At 32.2% G+C, this 18,427-nt stretch overlaps 1 protein-coding gene across 3 annotated transcripts in view; it reads right to left on the reverse strand.

Annotated features, from left to right (window-relative positions):
* LOC132745946 (uncharacterized) overlaps positions 1-18,427 on the reverse strand; it is a 266,554-nt gene that overhangs the window by 229,781 nt on the left and 18,346 nt on the right. The gene's annotated exons all lie outside the window — the stretch shown is intronic.

Genomic DNA, 18,427 nt, shown 5'->3' on the forward strand with positions numbered 1-18,427 from the left:
TCAACAGCCTAAAAATACAGAGAAAATCAAATAGGATTATTCTATCACGTGCCTTGTAAATGCAAAAAAAAAATCGAATTAGATAAAAAAAATTTCAATTGTCTGGAAAAAAAAACAACATAAAATCAAGCAGGATAATTCTACCAATAGCTAAAATTCAGAAAAAATCAAATAGGATTTTTCTATCAATAGCCTAAAAAACACAGGGAATCAGATAATTCTGTCAAGTCTGAAATACAGAAGAAATGTAATAGGATAATTCTATCAATAACCTGCAAATACAAAGACAATCAAATAGGATAATTCTATCAATAGCCTTAAAACCCCAGAGAAAATCAAATAGGATAATTTGATGCAGAAAAATATAGCAGGTTAAATCTATTTAAATTTATAGGGAATGTGAAACATCATAAAGACAAGCCCTTAATTGCAAAGAATGTGAAATACATGTAGATAATGATTCTTTCAAACAGACCTCCACTCTAACAACACTACAAAGGGATTGAAAATATAATATATATACATTATATATATATAAATATGAATTGTAAATTCATAAATATAACATTATGTTGCAGAACTGCATTCTATGAAACCAGACAATACATAAAATGGTCTGTCTTTCAAAACATTCTTTACTGTCTGAAAACACAAGACAGTGCATAGGTAACATGACATTCTAGAAAGTCTGAAATTACATAAATTGAGGATTATTAATATTTTGCTCTATCTTGTCTGGCAATACATAAAACCTTAAAGCCTTTAAATGTCAAGGGTTACATAGCCTTTTGCACATTTAAGATTAACAAAATATAAAGTTTTACAGATTGTATAATAACTGAAAGATTGGAAAAATGTCCACTGAATATTAGCAATTAAAAAAAATTGAAAAACCTCTGATGAACATTTTGATGAACAAGATTCAAACCCTTGTTACAATGCCCTTGATAGAATCTTTTACAGCATGCTTTTTCTTTCTATGTGCTTCTAATATATGCTCACTTATCATGGGCTTATGACATTTATTTCCGAAACCCTCCCCCACCCCCAAACACACACCTCACTCCCTCGTTTCTTGGGCTTAAAATAAATCAGCCCATTACCGTAATGGCTTTCTGACAAATAACACTTTTTTAAGACTCCCTATCAAGGGCTCATAACAAACTCGCCCATCTTCATTGGGCTTATGATAAATCATTCATCTTTCCACCTTCCTATAATCATTAGGGCTAATACAGTTAATTTTAATCAATTGCTCAACTTATTTAGTCTGATTTTTATCTTCTCCTTTAATTAAAACCTGTACATATCTACCTTGTTTTAAGGCAGAGAATAATGTAACATTCTCTATGCAATATTACTGTTTCAATTTTTTTAATGATTTGCATGAATGAACCCGTTCAAAATGACATTATTTTAATATCAAACTCATAATTGTTTTGATTTTATCTGACAATTAAATGGATACAACTGACAAAAGATAGGAAGTGCAGTCTACTGTTTTTCATTCAGAAATCAATCTTATTTATAATTTCTGTAATTAATTGTTGAGGGGTTGTTTTTGTACAGCTTCTCAATCTCTTTATAAAGTGGTTCATTTTGGTACAAATAATGTCATGTTGGAAATATTGGTATAATTATGATCACAACAGGACTGTGACAATTTAGAATTCAATAACATCAAATGACCATGTCAAGATAAAAGTGGTCATTTTTTCCTCCCTTATTCTTCGGCAGTTGGTGAATTAGGACCACTGGTGTGTTTTGAAAGCTTCAATCAGAGGGAGGAAAGCAATAGATGAATATTTGGTTATTGATCATTTGTCAAGTTGTTGTTATTTTTCTAAAAGAATGAAAAATGAACACTTTATCATAAGAATTAATCATAATTGTACAAATATATCAACCTATATATATGGTAAATCTACAAAATCCATCAGGAAATGTCCTAATTAAACCACTGCTCCACATAAGGATAAGAAAAATACCTAAGAATTCCTAATCAATAGGCTATAAAACCTATCAAGACTCTGTTGCATTGATTTATCATGTTGGGCTTAATCTGCTTTTAATTTGTCTAATCTCGAATTTAACATTAAAAAATGCACTAACTGAACAGCCTTTACTTCACTTTATATAGTGACTAATGAAAAAAATTTATACTTCACTTTATATAGTGAGTAACAAAAAAATATTTATACTTCACTTTACATAGTGACTAATGAAAAATATTTATACTTCACTCTATACAGTGACCAACAAAAAATATTTAAACTTTACTTTATATAGTGACTAATGAAAAAGATTTTATCCTTATTTTATGTAAAAAAAAGTTAAAACAGTCAAGAGGCAAAATATGCTTGGCCTAAAATAATAAAAATAGAAATGGCATGTGAGTACACTAATGAGCTGTATGGACATTATGATCATCAATGAAAGGAAATATTTAAATTGTAGTAAATTGGCAGGTGAAAAGTTCACCTTTACTCTCTACATCTATTCATTCAAATTGCTAGTTTAAAAAAATATTGTAAAGAATGCATTTTGAAGGGCCATATAAACAGTGAACAACAGTGTTTCAATAACGGGAGAGATGAATTCAATATTTAAATCAAACTGTGTATCATGAAATATATTATAATGTGTTAATTAAGGACTAATTAGTACAAGCATATACTCAGTGTATATGAAATTATATACAACATAATAAGATCAAAAGGAGCAAATTAAGATAAAATTATTTATTATAATTATTATAACCATACAAATTGTCTTGTTGAAGCTTAATGAAGAGAATTGGTCTATAACTGAAAGTCTTTAACACCATGAATAATTCTATTGACAATATCTGCTATAAAACATAACAGCAAGCATGAAACACTTATATGAATGTTGTTGGCAAGTGTGATACCACATAATATTTATACAGCAGATAATAGTTCTAGATCAAAATACAGTCATGTATTATTATTAATCATAATAAATGTTCAAAGTAAAAGACATAGAACTTAAAAACAATATTTTATAATAATATCCAAATGATACATTTCTATTGTTTTTATCAATAGTTGAAAAAGTTTTGGAAAATTTGCTCACTGTAGACCAATCCACTTAAATTTCAACCCTGCCAGTGCGAAAAACTGCATATATATACCAATGCGACCAGAGCAGACCTGCAAGATAGGCCGAGACAAATCTGCCAATTATTATTACGGTTTGCTATTCAATCAGTACATATTTTAAAATTTTCTCTAAATATGACAAATGGTTTTGTTCAGGTTGAAAGATGGACAAAATATTTAGCATGGCAAAGGGTTAAAATGTGTGGAAATCTAAGGCAGGCCGATGCAGCTTAATGATACATCATGTATCAGTCAGTTGTCATCTTTGTCCCTGATGTAAAATCATCTTCTTTTCCTCTCTCTCTCTACTTTTATATAATATTCACATAGGAAATATGCAGCGACATGACAATATTTTTTTCTATGTTTAATCATTACTGGTATTTGATCTGACCAAGACTGGGAAATTTGACAAAATACAGAAAATATTCATTACTCAAACATGATGTAATAGATTAAAGGAATATAATTTGCTTTTCTTGCAGACGAAATAATATTCTTCTTAGTTCTGTTTTTTTTTCAAACTGTAAGTCAAGATATGACTGTCACCTTTGATTACATGTACATGGATATACCACAAAATGTTAACTTTGTTGTTGACAGGGCCAAGGCACATTTATTTTATTGTAGACAGGGCCAAGGCACATTATTTTATTGTACACAGGGCAAAGGCACATTACTTTAATGTAGGCAAGGCCAAAGCACATTATTTTATTGTAGACAGGGCCAAGGCACATTATTTTATTGTACATAGGGCAAAGGCACATTACTTTAATGTAGACAAGGCCAAGGCACATTATTTTATTGTAGACAGGGCCAAGGCACATTATTTTATTGTACACAGGGCAAAGGCACATTACTTTAATGTAGACAAGGCCAAGGCACATTATTTTATTGTAGACAATGCCTGGAGGCACATTATTTTAATGTATTTTTAATGTAGACAAGGCCAAGGCACATTATTTTATTGTAGACAGTGCCTGGAGGCACATTATTTTAATGTATTTTTAATGTAGACAAGGCCAAGGCACATTATTCTATTGTAGACAGTGCCTGGAGGCACATTATTTTAATGTATTTTTAATGTAGACAAGGCCAAGGCACATTATTTTATTGTAGACAGTGCCTGGAGGCACATTATTTTAATGTATTTTTAATGTAGACGGGGCCAAGGCACATTATTCTATTGTAGACAGTGCCTGGAGGCACAGTATTTTATTTATTGTAGGGCCAAGACACATTATTTAATGTAGACAGGGCCAAGGCACATTATTTTATTGTAGACAGGGCAAAGGCACATTATTTTAATGTAGACAGGGCCAATGCTCATTGTTTTATTGTATACAGGGCCAAGGCACATTATTTTAATGAAAACAGGGCCAAGGCACATTATTTCATTGTAGACAGTGCCTGAAGGCACATTATTTTAATGTAGACAGGGCCAAGGCACATTATTTTATTGAAGACAGGGTCATGGCACATTATTTTATTGTAGACAGGGCTAAGGCACATTATTTTAATGTAGACAGGGCCAAGGCACATTATTTTAATGTAGACAGGGCAAAGGCCCATTATTTAATTGTAGACAGGGCAAAGGCACATTATTCTATTGTAAACAGGCCCAAGTCACATTATTTCATTACAGACAGGGCCAAGGCACATTATTTTATTGTAGACAGTGCCTGGAGGTACATTATTTTAATGTATACCGGGCCAATGCACATTATTTTAATATAGACAGGGCCAAGGCACATTATTTTAATGTAGACAGAGCCATGGCACATTATTTTAATGTAGACAGAGCCATGGCACATTATTTCATTGTAGACAAGGCAAAGGCACATTATTTTAATGTAGACAGGGCAAAGGCACATTATTCTATTGTAGACACGCCCAAGGCACATTATTTCATTACAGACAGGGCTTATGCACATTATTTCATTGTAGACAGAGCCAAGGCACATTATTTTATTCTTATAAAATAATATCTCATTACCTCTAATTATTTTTTGTAATGTCAATTTTCCAGTTATTCTTACTGTTACTCTCAGTGAATCATATGACAAAAATATTTATTTTGTTACAAAGGTAACAGTACTTTTTCACATTAAAAATCTGAAAAATATTTTTTAACATTAAAAAGCTGAAAAATAAAAACCTATACAAGAAGCGCCGCAATGCGACGAAAACCAGGTTTTCAACGACCAAGTTTTGATGTGACAGCAATCAATAGGTCAAAAAGCACTGAAGTTATTGAGTAGAAACTTAAAATTCTATTGTAACCAAATGACCTTAAACTTGCTCCTAGATATCTTAGTGGCAATCCAAAGCTGCCACTTGGCAAGTTTGGTGTCAAAAGGTCAAAGCAAAGTCAAGTTATAACATGAAAACTAAATACATGTACATTAACTTTGATCACAGACACCTGGGTAGCAATCCCAAGCTGCCTCTTGATATAAGCTACCCATTCATCAAGTTTGGTGTCATTAGGCCAAAGCAAACTCAAGTTATTGAGCAGAAACTGAATTTCTATTTTTAGTAACAGTGACATTGACCTTGATCACAGACACCTGGATAGCAATCCCAAGCTGCCTCTTGATATAACCTATCCATTCACCAAGTTTGGTGTCAATAGGCCAAAGCAAACTCAAGTTACTGAGCAGAAACAGTGACCTTGATAACAGACACCTGGGTAGCAATCCCAAGCTGCCTCTTGATAAAAGCTATCCATACACCAAGTTAGGTGTCAATAAGCCAAAGCAAACTTAAGTTATAGAGCAGCAACTGAATTTCTATTTTTAGTAACAGTGACCTTGACCTTGATCACAGACACCTTGGTAGCAATCCCAAGCTGCCTCTTGATATAAGCTATCCATACACCAAGTTTGGTGTCAATAGGTCAAAGCAAACTCAAGTTATTGAGCGGAAACTGAATTTATATTTTTAGTAACAGTGACCTTGACCTTGATCACAGACACCTGGGTAGCAATCCCAAGCTGCCTCTTGATATAAGCTATCCATACACAAAGTTTGGTGTCAATAGGTGCCAGTCTCTTGGGAAAAGGCATAAAATGAAACAAACAAACAAAACCCGAGGTCTTCCTCCAAAGCCACTATATGACCTATACTGTGTTAATGTGCAACATACCCCCCCCCCCAAAAAAAACCCCAAACATTAAGAAAACTGGATTAGACTTTGGGCAAGGTACTTAAGTTTATACGCCTGTTTCCTGCTAATTGCCTCTTTGTATATGACTATAGCTATTAACAGGTTCAAAAGAAAAGCATAGTTTTATTTATTCATAATAATTATATCAAAATAGGTTAATATCAACAAAAACATTGTAAGCTACCCATTCATCAAGTTTGGTGTCATTAGGCCAAAGCAAACTCCAGTTATTGAGCAGAAACTGAATTTCTATTTTTAGTAACAGTGACCTTGACCTTGATCACAGACACCTGGATAGCAATCCCAAGCTGCCTCTTGATATAACCTATCCATACACCAAGTTAGGTGTCAATAAGCCAAAGCAAACTTAAGTTATAGAGCAGCAACTGAATTTCTATTTTTAGTAACAGTGACCTTGACCTTGATCACAGACACCTTGGTAGCAATCCTAAGCTGCCTGTTGATATAAGCTATCCATACACCAAGTTTGGTGTCAATAGGTCAAAGCAAACTCAAGTTATTGAGCGGAAACTGAATTTATATTTTAGTAACAGTGACCTTGACCTTGATCACAGACACCTGGGTAGCAATCCCAAGCTGCCTCTTGATATAAGCTATCCATACACAAAGTTTGGTGTCAATAGGTGCGAGTCTCTTGGGAAAAGGCATAAAATGAAACAAACAAACAAAACCCGAGGTCTTCCTCCAAAGCCACTATATGACCTATACTGTGTTAATGTGCAACATACCCCCCCCCCCCCCCCCCCCCAAAAAAAAAAAAAACCCAAAAAAACCCCAAACATTAAGAAAACTGGATTAGACTTTGGGCAAGGTACTTAAGTTTATACGCCTGTTTCCTGCTAATTGCCTCTTTGTATATGACTATAGCTATTAACAGGTTCAAAAGAAAAGCATAGTTTTATTTATTCATAATAATTATATCAAAATAGGTTAACATCAACAAAAACATTGTAATATTTTGCTGCAAAAGCCCCCTTTTATCATAAGTAGGGACTATAGGCTTAATACAGCAAAATTTGTTTAACTATTTTGTAAATGAAACTTTTAACAAAAAAAAAACAACAGTGACTCCCAAGTGGGTTGCTATTTGCACTGATGGAATATCAAGCTATTGGTATTCTGAATCAACAGAGATAGTAATACAAACATAATGATTGCAATCACTAAAGCAGCTTTGCTAAATTATTTAAAGACTCAACATGAAGCTGTAATAAACAGCAGTTGATTTTCGGATAACTTTGCAATTATAAATAGCTAATGAGACCTACAGAACATCCTGCAGTACTGTGTAATCATCAATATTTGGTACTGCATTAATTTATGGAGACTTAATTTTCTTTATTTCTTTGGGTTTAACTAACAAAGTAAAGGTTAGATTGTGAATTTCAAACTTTACTGGTGGTGGAAGACCTCAGGTGCACCTCTGTGCATTATTTCAGATACAAACAGACACATGTATATGAGTAGAACCACAGACATTCCATAAGCGAATTAAAGTACTTCCTCATATGAAAAAATCCAAAGTCCCACCAACTGTTAGCACTGAGGGGCAAATGGTTGAAGGAGACATAATGATATGTTTATTAAAGAATTAAAGATACAATTCAATTATGAAAATCATCATTCATTTATATTATGATCTTAATATATAATACAGGATTTTTTTTTAATGACTTTACATCTATAGTGACATTAAACGTTATTTTTTTAAATAAAAATTATTTGGATTTTTTGGATTTTTTTTTTCATTATGGATTATAAATCTGTAAGGAAAGGTAACATTTTTTTCTTCTACAACATGCAGTGAGGGCACTTATTAGAGGGGGAGCGTTAAATGTAAACAATAAGGTAATTTACATTGGCAGAAAAATACCCCTTCATTCCTGCTCCCATAAAACATAAAAGAAATTAATTATTAAATAACTAGTTTTGATCTAATATTTACCAAGCTCCAATGGTTACCTAAAGTAATGAATTTCACAGTTTTTCAAATACCAACATTTTACAATAATGTAACAGGACTACCTTGGTGTCATTATGAGGCATTAACAAACATTATCATATAACATGCTTCAAATTAACAATGCATTACAAAATGTGCAAAAAGAACACTTTTATAACATTGTATTACTTTGAAGCTATTTATCTATTATGAACATAACAAATTATAATGGGACTTGCAAAAGAACTAATGGTAAATTGATGCATGTTGGATGCATTGTTCATTTTCTAGAAATATCTAGAAGTAAAATAAATGCAATTTGTTTGTGAAAAGATGAAATACAAATGAGAAGCACAGCTTGAGCTATATTATCTTAACTTTTGTATCTATCTGCATGCTTGACTTCTTCAAAACACCCAGTAACACCCAGTGCATTGTAAATAGAATGGAACTTTATTATTACCAGTTACAAAATATTTCCTGACTTTCAGTGATTTAACTGTAAGCAATTAAACCCTTAGAACCTAGTCTGATTTTTTATAACAGACTTGTTTGGAACTGTCCATTGTCAATTTTGGGGATATCAAATATGAATATTGCAAGTTAGTCAGCCATCTACAGCTTGGTCTGACATGCACAGAAACGCAGGCTGTCCTGGCTCTACACTGGTGGCAAATGTTCAGACAGGATTTAATGCACATCTAAAAGCACATGAGAGACAGCACTTATAAGAACAGTAACTTTAAGATTCAAGTATTATCCACTATTTTAACAGTAATTTAAGTGTACGAGTTAATAGTAACTTGTTGTATCAAGGTAACAAATAACCAGATCAAGGCTATATCTTAGCTGAAAGGCAGGTAGTTAAAATAAATATATATACCAACCTGAACTGTGGCCCCAACCTCCTCACCCCATATTTTATGGGTAGTTTATGAAATATTGTATTATAATTATCTTTTTTGAAATATTATTGAATTACTATGTATATATATATCCATCATTTACCATAATAATTATACTTTATGTATAGAATTTATTAGTATAACTAGGACCTAGTGTCCTTAATAAAATTATAGCAAACAAACACTTATAACTAAGTTGATATTCATGTCTATTTAATGCTTTAAATTACCTTACAGGAACTAAAAGGTATTTGTCAACAGTATCAGATATGTACAGTCTGACTGGCTGTTTACTGTTGGTACCTTAATTGTTTTGTATTTAGATATTGAAAACACTTTTAAAACATTTAACGGACTGTTCCAAAATACAAAGAAAGAAATTATTCCATTTCACAGATTAAGGATTTACATGACAATTCAAGGCTTATTCACTGTCAAATCAAGTCAATGAAGTTATTTCATTCATACAATAAATAACTGCAATCATGTCCTGGATAAAATCCAGACACCAAAGTACCTAATGGTATATAAGAGTGATTTTTTCTTCTTCTTTTTTCTTTCTTTCCTTCCTTTCTTTTTTTTCTCCTTTTTTTTTAGGCCACATCAAATTTCAAGCACTTGACGATACTTATCAATTAAGAATGATATTCTCAAGAATCAATTAAGATCAACAAAGTAAAAATATCATATTATTATGTGAGCAAAGTATACTATAAAATTGTTCAAAGAAATAAAATAATTGAAATAAATTATAATGAATTGCCCAATCAACAAAAATAAAAAATTCAAAGAAATAAAATAATTGAAATACAGTATAATGGATTGCCCTCTCATTCTTTTATTCTCAAACAGAAATGTTCAAGGCTACGTAACTTTCTTAATATAGCCTGAACAGTGCACCTGTATAAACTTATAATTAATAATTTATAATCATTCTGGAAGTACAATTTTAATGCATTAAACATGTGAGATGCCACTGGCTGCCAATGTTCTCGGTATATGTGGGCAAAACTCCGTGAACAGGCAAAGTCTGGATGAATTTAATGTCACAAGGGACCAATAGGAATCGGTACACAGTTGATCATACATTCAATAATGAGTTTTGAGCATGAAACAATAATTGATTGCATAGAATAAGATCCGAAACACTGACGCAAAAACAAAAATCACCAAAAAAAGTATGGCGATGTTGCAAGCACCCAAACAGAAACCATATGCTTTCATAACAAACTGAGTTTCTCTTTAAAAACACATGAATTTGCCTTTATGTATTCCAGATGTTAGATAGGCATTAATCTGAAATTGAGTAAATTGCTGCATATTTTCTGTAGATTCTTGTCATCCAATCTTTAAGCATTGGCTGTCTGGCTGGATAATTGTATTAGGCTATGATATAGCAAAATTTTATAACTATGTTAGTTAAACATCTTATTGGAATGATCTGGCAAAACTTTTTAACTGTTTTAGTCAAACATCTCATTGGTATGATATTGCTAAACTTTTTAACTGTTTTAGTTAAACATCTTATTGTACTGATCTGGCAAAACTTTTTAACTGTTTTAGTTAAACATCTCATTGGTATGATATGGCTAAACTTTTTAACTGTTTTAGTTAAACATCTTATTGTACTGATCTGGCAAAACTTTTTAACTGTTTTAGTTAAACATCTCATTGGTATGATATGGCTAAACTTTTTAACTGTTTTAGTTAAACATCTTATTGTACTGATCTGGCAAAACTTTTTAACTGTTTTAGTTAAACATCTCATTGGTATGATATGGCTAAACTTTTTAACTGTTTTAGTTAAACATCTTATTGTACTGATCTGGCAAAACTTTTTAACTGTTTTACTAAAACATGTTATTGTAATGATATGCTTTGGCTAGTTAAACATGATTATAGGAATAATCTGGCAAAATTTTTAACTGTATTAGTTAAACATCTTATGGCATGATGTAGCAAAATTTTATAACTACAGTCAAACGTGTATTAAGCGACCGCGCAAGGGAAACACCAAAACACGCTTAATGAAACGGTCTCTTAAGACAGTCAGCATGATATAAAAGTCAAAATTTATAAATGACATCTTTTTTATTCGATGGGATTGTTTTTCAACTTCATTTTTATATAAATGTTGAATAATAAGTACGCTCCGATAATCTAAACGGATGCAAATGTAAAAATAACGTTCTGATATTTATTGACAAAACAGTTTTGATCCATTACGTACATGTTTGACATTTTTTCCAGAATTTTTTAACTTCTCCGTTGTTTTTCCTTGTCTCCAACACAAAAACCCTATTAGTGAAGATGTTTTCTGTTGTGCATTTTTTCATTTGAAATAAACAAACTACATCTATTTGTTACAATTAATTTAATGGCTGATCAAGTTCAAGGTCAATTCAATGCAGTCTAAATGTCAACAAGCGAAGCGTATACACCATCTCAGTATGGGCGGAGCGTTGCATTGTTTATCCGATATTATTGGATAATACACGTCACGCGTATACTTAACTTCATTTGCATACGCTAAAACGGTATGGGAAATAGAGTTTTTCACAAGTTTATTGTTGTGTTTTGATTGCTGACACTTGTGACATAACAAGGTGGCGTTCTCTTAAAACACAATTACTTGACAGGTAAAAGTGGTCGTTTAATGAAAAGATTGATGTCAATTAGGAGACTAATTAGCGGTCGCTGGTCGCGTTGAGCAAAAGTCGCTTAATACATAAAAGATATAGAGAGAAAATGATCAGGGGGAATTTAAAGTGGTCGTTTAAGACAAAAATCGCTTAATACACGTGGTCGCATGGGCAAGTTAGACTGTATGTTAATTAAACATCTAATTGGAATGAAATGTTTTAGCTAGTTAAACATGAATATTGGAATGATATGGCAAAATGTTTTATCTGATGTAGCAAAAATTTATAACAATGTTTATACAAGAGCTTGCAACAAACTTGGTAAAATTTTACAATTATGTTAGTAAATCATAAAATGGCATAATATGCCAAAACTTTAACTATTTTAGCTAAACATCTTGTTGCATAATGTGACTAAAGATGGTAGCAATGTTAGTTTGTTAGCTAAACACTTTGTTGCATTATGTGACTAAACATGGTAGCAATGTTAGTTTGTTAGCTATACACATTGTTGCATTATGTGACTAAACATGGTAGCAATGTTAGTTTGTTGGCTAAACACCTTGTTGCACAATGTAACTAAACATGGTAGCAATGTTAGTCTGTTAGCTAAACACCTTGATGCACAATGTGACTGAACATGGTAGCAGTGTTAGTCTGTTAGCTAAACACCTTGTTGCACAATGTGACTAAACATGGTAGCTATGTTAGTTTGTTAGCTAAACACCTTGTTGCATAATGTGACTAAACATGGTAGCAATGTTAGTCTGTTAGCTAAACACCTTGTTGCATAATGTGACTAAACATGGTAGCAATGTTAGTCTGTTAGCTAAACAGCTTGTTGCATAATGTGACTAAACATGGTAGCAATGTTAGTCTGTTAGCTAAACAGCTTGTTGCATAATGTGACTAAACATGGTAGCAGTGTTAGTCTGTTAGCTAAACACCTTGTTGCATAATGTGACTAAACATGGTAGCAGTGTTAGTTTGTTAGCTAAACACCTTGTTGCATAATGTGACTAAACATGGTAGCAATGTTAGTCTGTTAGCTAAACACCTTGTTGCATAATGTGACTAAACATGGTAGCAGTGTTAGTCTGTTAGCTAAACACCTTGTTGCATAATGTGACTAAACATGGTAGCAGTGTTAGTCTGTTAGCTAAACACCTTGTTGCATAATGTGACTAAACATGGTAGCATTGTTAGTCTGTTAGCTAAACACCTTGTTGCATAATGTGACTAAACATGGTAGCATTGTTAGTCTGTTAGCTAAACACCTTGTTGCATAATGTGACTAAACATGGTAGCAGTGTTAGTCTGTTAGCTAAACACCTTGTTGCATAATGTGACTAAACATGGTAGCAATGTTAGTCTGTTAGCTAAACACCTTGTTGCATAATGTGACTAAACATGGTAGCAATGTTAGTCTGTTAGCTAAACACCTTGTTGCATAATGTGACTAAACATGGTAGCAGTGTTAGTTTGTTAGCTAAACACCTTGTTGCATAATGTGACTAAACATGGTAGCAATGTTAGTTTGTTAGCTAAACACCTTGTTGCATAATGTGACTAAACATGGTAGCAGTGTTAGTTTGTTAGCTAAACACCTTGTTGCATAATGTGACTAAACATGGTAGCAATGTTAGTTTAACATCTTGCTGCATGATATGGCAAATATCTATAACTATGTTTCTTCTCTTTTGGAATAACATGAGGCAAATAGAGGTGCAACGATACCTTTCGATGCATCGAAAACCGGTTTTATGAGCGCCGATTCGCGATTCCCGATACCAACTGTAACATTTTCGATTCGATTCGATTCCCCACCCAAAAATAAACAAGGAAAAAAGTGAAAGTTTTAGTCTTTCCCTTCGTGCTTTGTCACGTTACATACGATCGAAATTAAAAAATCCTCCTAAAAAATAAAATCAAAGGTTTTGGAACACTTTGGGTTTCGGGAAGGCCAGGACATGGATAATGCTACTTGCAAAATATGCTTTACGAACGTGTTATATCCAAAGTCCGACAGTACGTCTAATTTAAAGCAACATATGAAATGAAAACACAATGTGGACTTGTTTGGTCAGCTTTATCCGTGTCCTGGCCTTCCCGAAATAAGTTTGATTAGTACTACAGTAAGTAGGCATATTTGACATTGGGATTGATTATTATTTCTTTAGTCAAGTGTGAAAAAAGTGATAATTTCATCTTTTCTGTATTGTTTACTACACTAAGAAGTATTGTGTGACAACACTGACATTAGGATTAATTATTCATTTTACATATTATGGGAATTATAAACAGAATATCTGAGTATCAGTTCTTACAACCTTGTGAAACTTTGTTCATTATTTACTTTACATTTACATACTTTGTTAAATTCCTAGTCAGCAGAAGGTATCTGTTATCATGTTACTGAGATTAATGATTACTGTATTTGATTATTAAAATTATTTTCCAAATAGACAAGAGCTTTTTTATTCTCATAAACACAATTATTAAGTCAAATAATTTTATATACTAGTTATATTACAACAGAAAAGCAAAGCACTAGGTTGAAGGCCACTCACTTTTGGAGCAGACAAGCAGAATTATATACCAAAGATAAATTAGTAATCAGAAATGTATCGAATCGAAAAAAATCGAATCGGAGTGTTTAAAATCGAAATCGAATCGAACATTTGATGTATCGTTGCAGCCCTAGAGGCAAAACATTTTAACTAGGCTAGTTAGGCTAGACATCTTACAGGCATGGTGTGGCAAAAGTTTTTAAGTTATATTTAGAACTATCACTAAATGTGGTTAATACCCCCACAAGACTGCTTCGGAAATGAGGATGTTACTAGTAATAGAATACCTTGTAAAAGAATTGAAATATAGAGTTATGGTTGTGGGCAATTAAAGATAGTTGTGGTTCTTATATGTTGCATTTCCTTTCAATGTGGTTGGCCATTGATGAAGTTTAATTGAATTACTCTGTAATAAGTCCAGAAAGACAAAGAAAAGGAACAAAGGGCAATAACTCTATAAATACTGAAGATAGTTATAGTTCTTGTGCACTGCACTTCCTCTTATTGTGCTTGACCATTGTATGAAGTTGTTTTGAATTCCAACCAGTATGTTTTAAGTTATGCTCCTGACAAGGAAAAGTATCAAAGGGCAGTAACTCTGTATTTTGTCAAAATGGAGTTATGGCTCTTGTGCACTGCACTTCCTTTTAATGTCCTTGACAACTGTATGAAGTTGTATTGAATTCCAAACAGTAGTTTTTAAGTTATGCTCTGGACAAGGAAAAGTAACAAAGGGCAATAACTCTGTAATTAGTCAAGATGGAGTTATGGTTCTTGTGCACTGCACTTTCTCTCAATGTGCTTGACCATTGTATGAAATTATATTGAATTCCAACCAATAGTCTTCAAGTTATGGTCCGACAAAAAAGGCAATGGAAAAGTAACAAAGGGCAATAACTCTGTAATTACTTTAGATAGAGTTATGGTTCTTGTGCACTGCACTTCCCCTTATTGTGTTTGACAATTGTATGAAGTTGTTTTGAATTCCAACCAGTAGTTTTCAAGTTATGCCCCAGACAAGGAAAAGTAACAAAGGGCAATAACTCTGTAATTAGTCAAGATAGAGTTATGGTTCTTATGCACTGCACTTCCTCTCAATGTGCTTGACCATTGTATGTAGTTAAATTGAATTCCAACCATTAGTCTTCAAGTTATGGTCCGGACAAAAAAATCAATGGAAAAGTAACAAAGGGCAATAACTCTGTAATTACTTTAGATAGAGTTATGGTTCTTGTGCACTGCACTTCCCCTTATTGTGTTTGACAATTGTATGAAGTTGTTTTGAATTCCAACCAGTAGTTTTCAAGTTATGCCCCAGACAAGGAAAAGTAACAAAGGGCAATAACTCTGTAATTAGTCAAGATAGAGTTATGGTTCTTATGCACTGCACTTCCTCTCAATGTGCTTGACCATTGTATGTAGTTATATTGAATTCCAACCATTAGTTTTCAAGTTATGGTCCGGACAAAAAAATCAATGGAAAAGTAACAAAGGGCAAAAACTCTGTAATTACTTTAGATAGAGTTATGGTTCTTGTGCACTGCACTTCCCCTTATTGTGTTTGACAATTGTATGAAGTTGTTTTGAATTCCGAACAACTGTTTTCAAGTTATGCCCTGGACAAGGAAAAGTAACAAAGGGCAATAACTCTGTAATTAGTCAAGATAGAGTTATGTTTTTTATGCACTGCCTTTCCTCTCAATGTGTTTGACCATTGTATGTAGTTATATTGAATTCAAACTATTAGTCTTCAAGTTATGGTCCGGACAAAAAAAAGCAATGGAAAAGCAACAAAGGGCAATAACTCTATAATTACTTTAGATAGAGTTATGGTTCTTGTGCACTGCACTTCCCCTTATTGTGTTTGACAATTGTATGAAGTTGTTTTGAATTCCAACCAGTAGTTTTCAAGTTATGCCTCGAACAAGGAAAAGTAACAAAGGGCAATAACTCTGTAATTAGTCAAGATAGAGTTATGGTTCTTGTGCACTGCACTTCCTCTCAATGTGTTTGACCATTGTATGTAATTATATTGAATTCCAACCATTAGTCTTCAAGTTATGCTCCGGACAAGGAAAATGCAACGGACGTCTGGACCGACCGACCGCCCGACCACCGGGTGACTCCTATATACCCCCCAAACTTCGTTTTTGGGGGTATAATAAATGTGGAAAAACTGAGATAAATCACTGCCTTTCTAATTACCTTTAAAGCAGCATGCCTCCAGATTTATGCAGATTTTTATGAAAATTTTTAAAATGTATTAAAAAGTAAAATATTGTCAAGTGAACAAAGAAAGTAATTTATAAATTGCAAATGTCACTTAACATCTACAATAATTACCAAAAATAGGTTAGAATATACAAAAATAGCCCTTACTGTGTTAGTCTCATAGTAGAAATATAGTGATAAAGACTGTCAAATCAGTTATTCATTGCACATAATATGTAAATTATTTCTTGAATTGTGAATACTTTTACTTTTCTTAGCACATTTTTTTTTGCTTGTTTTAAATTTCTTGAAATATTTTGGCATCATCTGGAGGCATGCAGCTTTAATGTAAATTAATGATAATATTGATATGGTACCAACTGTATTATTCATCAGGTTATCATTAATGTGTCTACTTTCATAAATGATATTTCTCTAAGTTTTGAAACTGTTATTTAAATGAATAAAAAAAATTAAATAGGGGAAAAATATACATACAGTAGGAAAATTTTGCAATATTTTAAAGTATAATGTCAATCAGGTATGCAGTGTAATATGCAGCATCATACATTATTACATTCCACTTAATATAAAAGTCATTGCTCAACACTCTTTAACCTGAATTGATAATTTGGTATATGTTAAATTCAAGTTAAATTGCATTCTGAAATTGTTTTAAAGAATTTCAAATATTTTTTTTTAAATTTCAAATTGTTTTTATTCTGTATTTATAATTTAAGGGCCTTATAAGAAAAGATCTGGAAATCAAATTGTGATTCTGAATATTTTTGTTGTTGTTTATTTTGTTAATTATTAGCTATATGATCTGAATTCAAATTACTACCTGTATGTCAATATTTAAGATTTTTTTAAAGCTTTGTAGAATAATATTTGCAAAGTGCAATATCTCTAGAAGAATAGCACATTATTTCCCCTTAAAAATTTAAAAAGAATCAAAATAAATCAACACTTTACAAGCATTAAAACAGCTGAAGTGATTTAACTTAGTAATTATTGTCATAATGTATAAAACAGCCAGCAGGAAAAATTATTACACATGCAAGTCACTAGAACACCCAATGTTAACATTAATTTACCAACATGCAAATACAAAAAATATTTTGCCTATGCACAATAAAGATACATACATGAGGATTGTCCCTAAATTATGCTGACTCCTATTATAACTTTTTAAACTACTGATCAATGAAGATCGACACAAACAAATTTTAAAGGAGTTTAATGTAACATACTCATAAACATATTTTTCGTGGATTATTTTTAATCTGTTCAATTAAATTTTCAAACAATATACACTTTTTGTAATGAAACTGTACAGTGCCAGCTTTTTCTTTTAATTTGTTAACTATGCCTAGTATGAACTTCTTAAAATAATATCTTTATTGCATTCATAAGCAAAATTTCATACCTGACACCCTCCTAGCAAGTAAATTATTTTTTTCTATTTTCAAGAAGTGAAAAAGCTTCTGTTTACACTGATCAATGCATCAATAATAAATAGGACAGACAAAAATACATTTGTAAATTAAGACTATAAAACAGGAAAAGCAATGCTTTGCTTATGTCTGTCAATCATACAAGAATATTTCTGACACAAATCAGTAAACAACCATGCTTCAAGATTAATTACATATCTTACAATAAACATTTTGTTTTTGAAACACAGGAATCTGTTACAGCACTTAGCTTCATTTTCTACTCTGTAACATCCCAAACAAACATTCATGTAAAATGCTTTTGAATATGTTTTCTTTGTGGTATTTTCACTGTATAGTACTCTCTAAAAGCCTAAAGACGCTTTAATTTGTTTTTTCTTTGGGGTAA

This window comes from Ruditapes philippinarum, unplaced genomic scaffold (genome assembly GCF_026571515.1).
Source record: "Ruditapes philippinarum isolate M1 unplaced genomic scaffold, ASM2657151v2 ctg878_1_1_1_1, whole genome shotgun sequence".
NCBI lineage: Eukaryota > Metazoa > Mollusca > Bivalvia > Venerida > Veneridae > Ruditapes > Ruditapes philippinarum.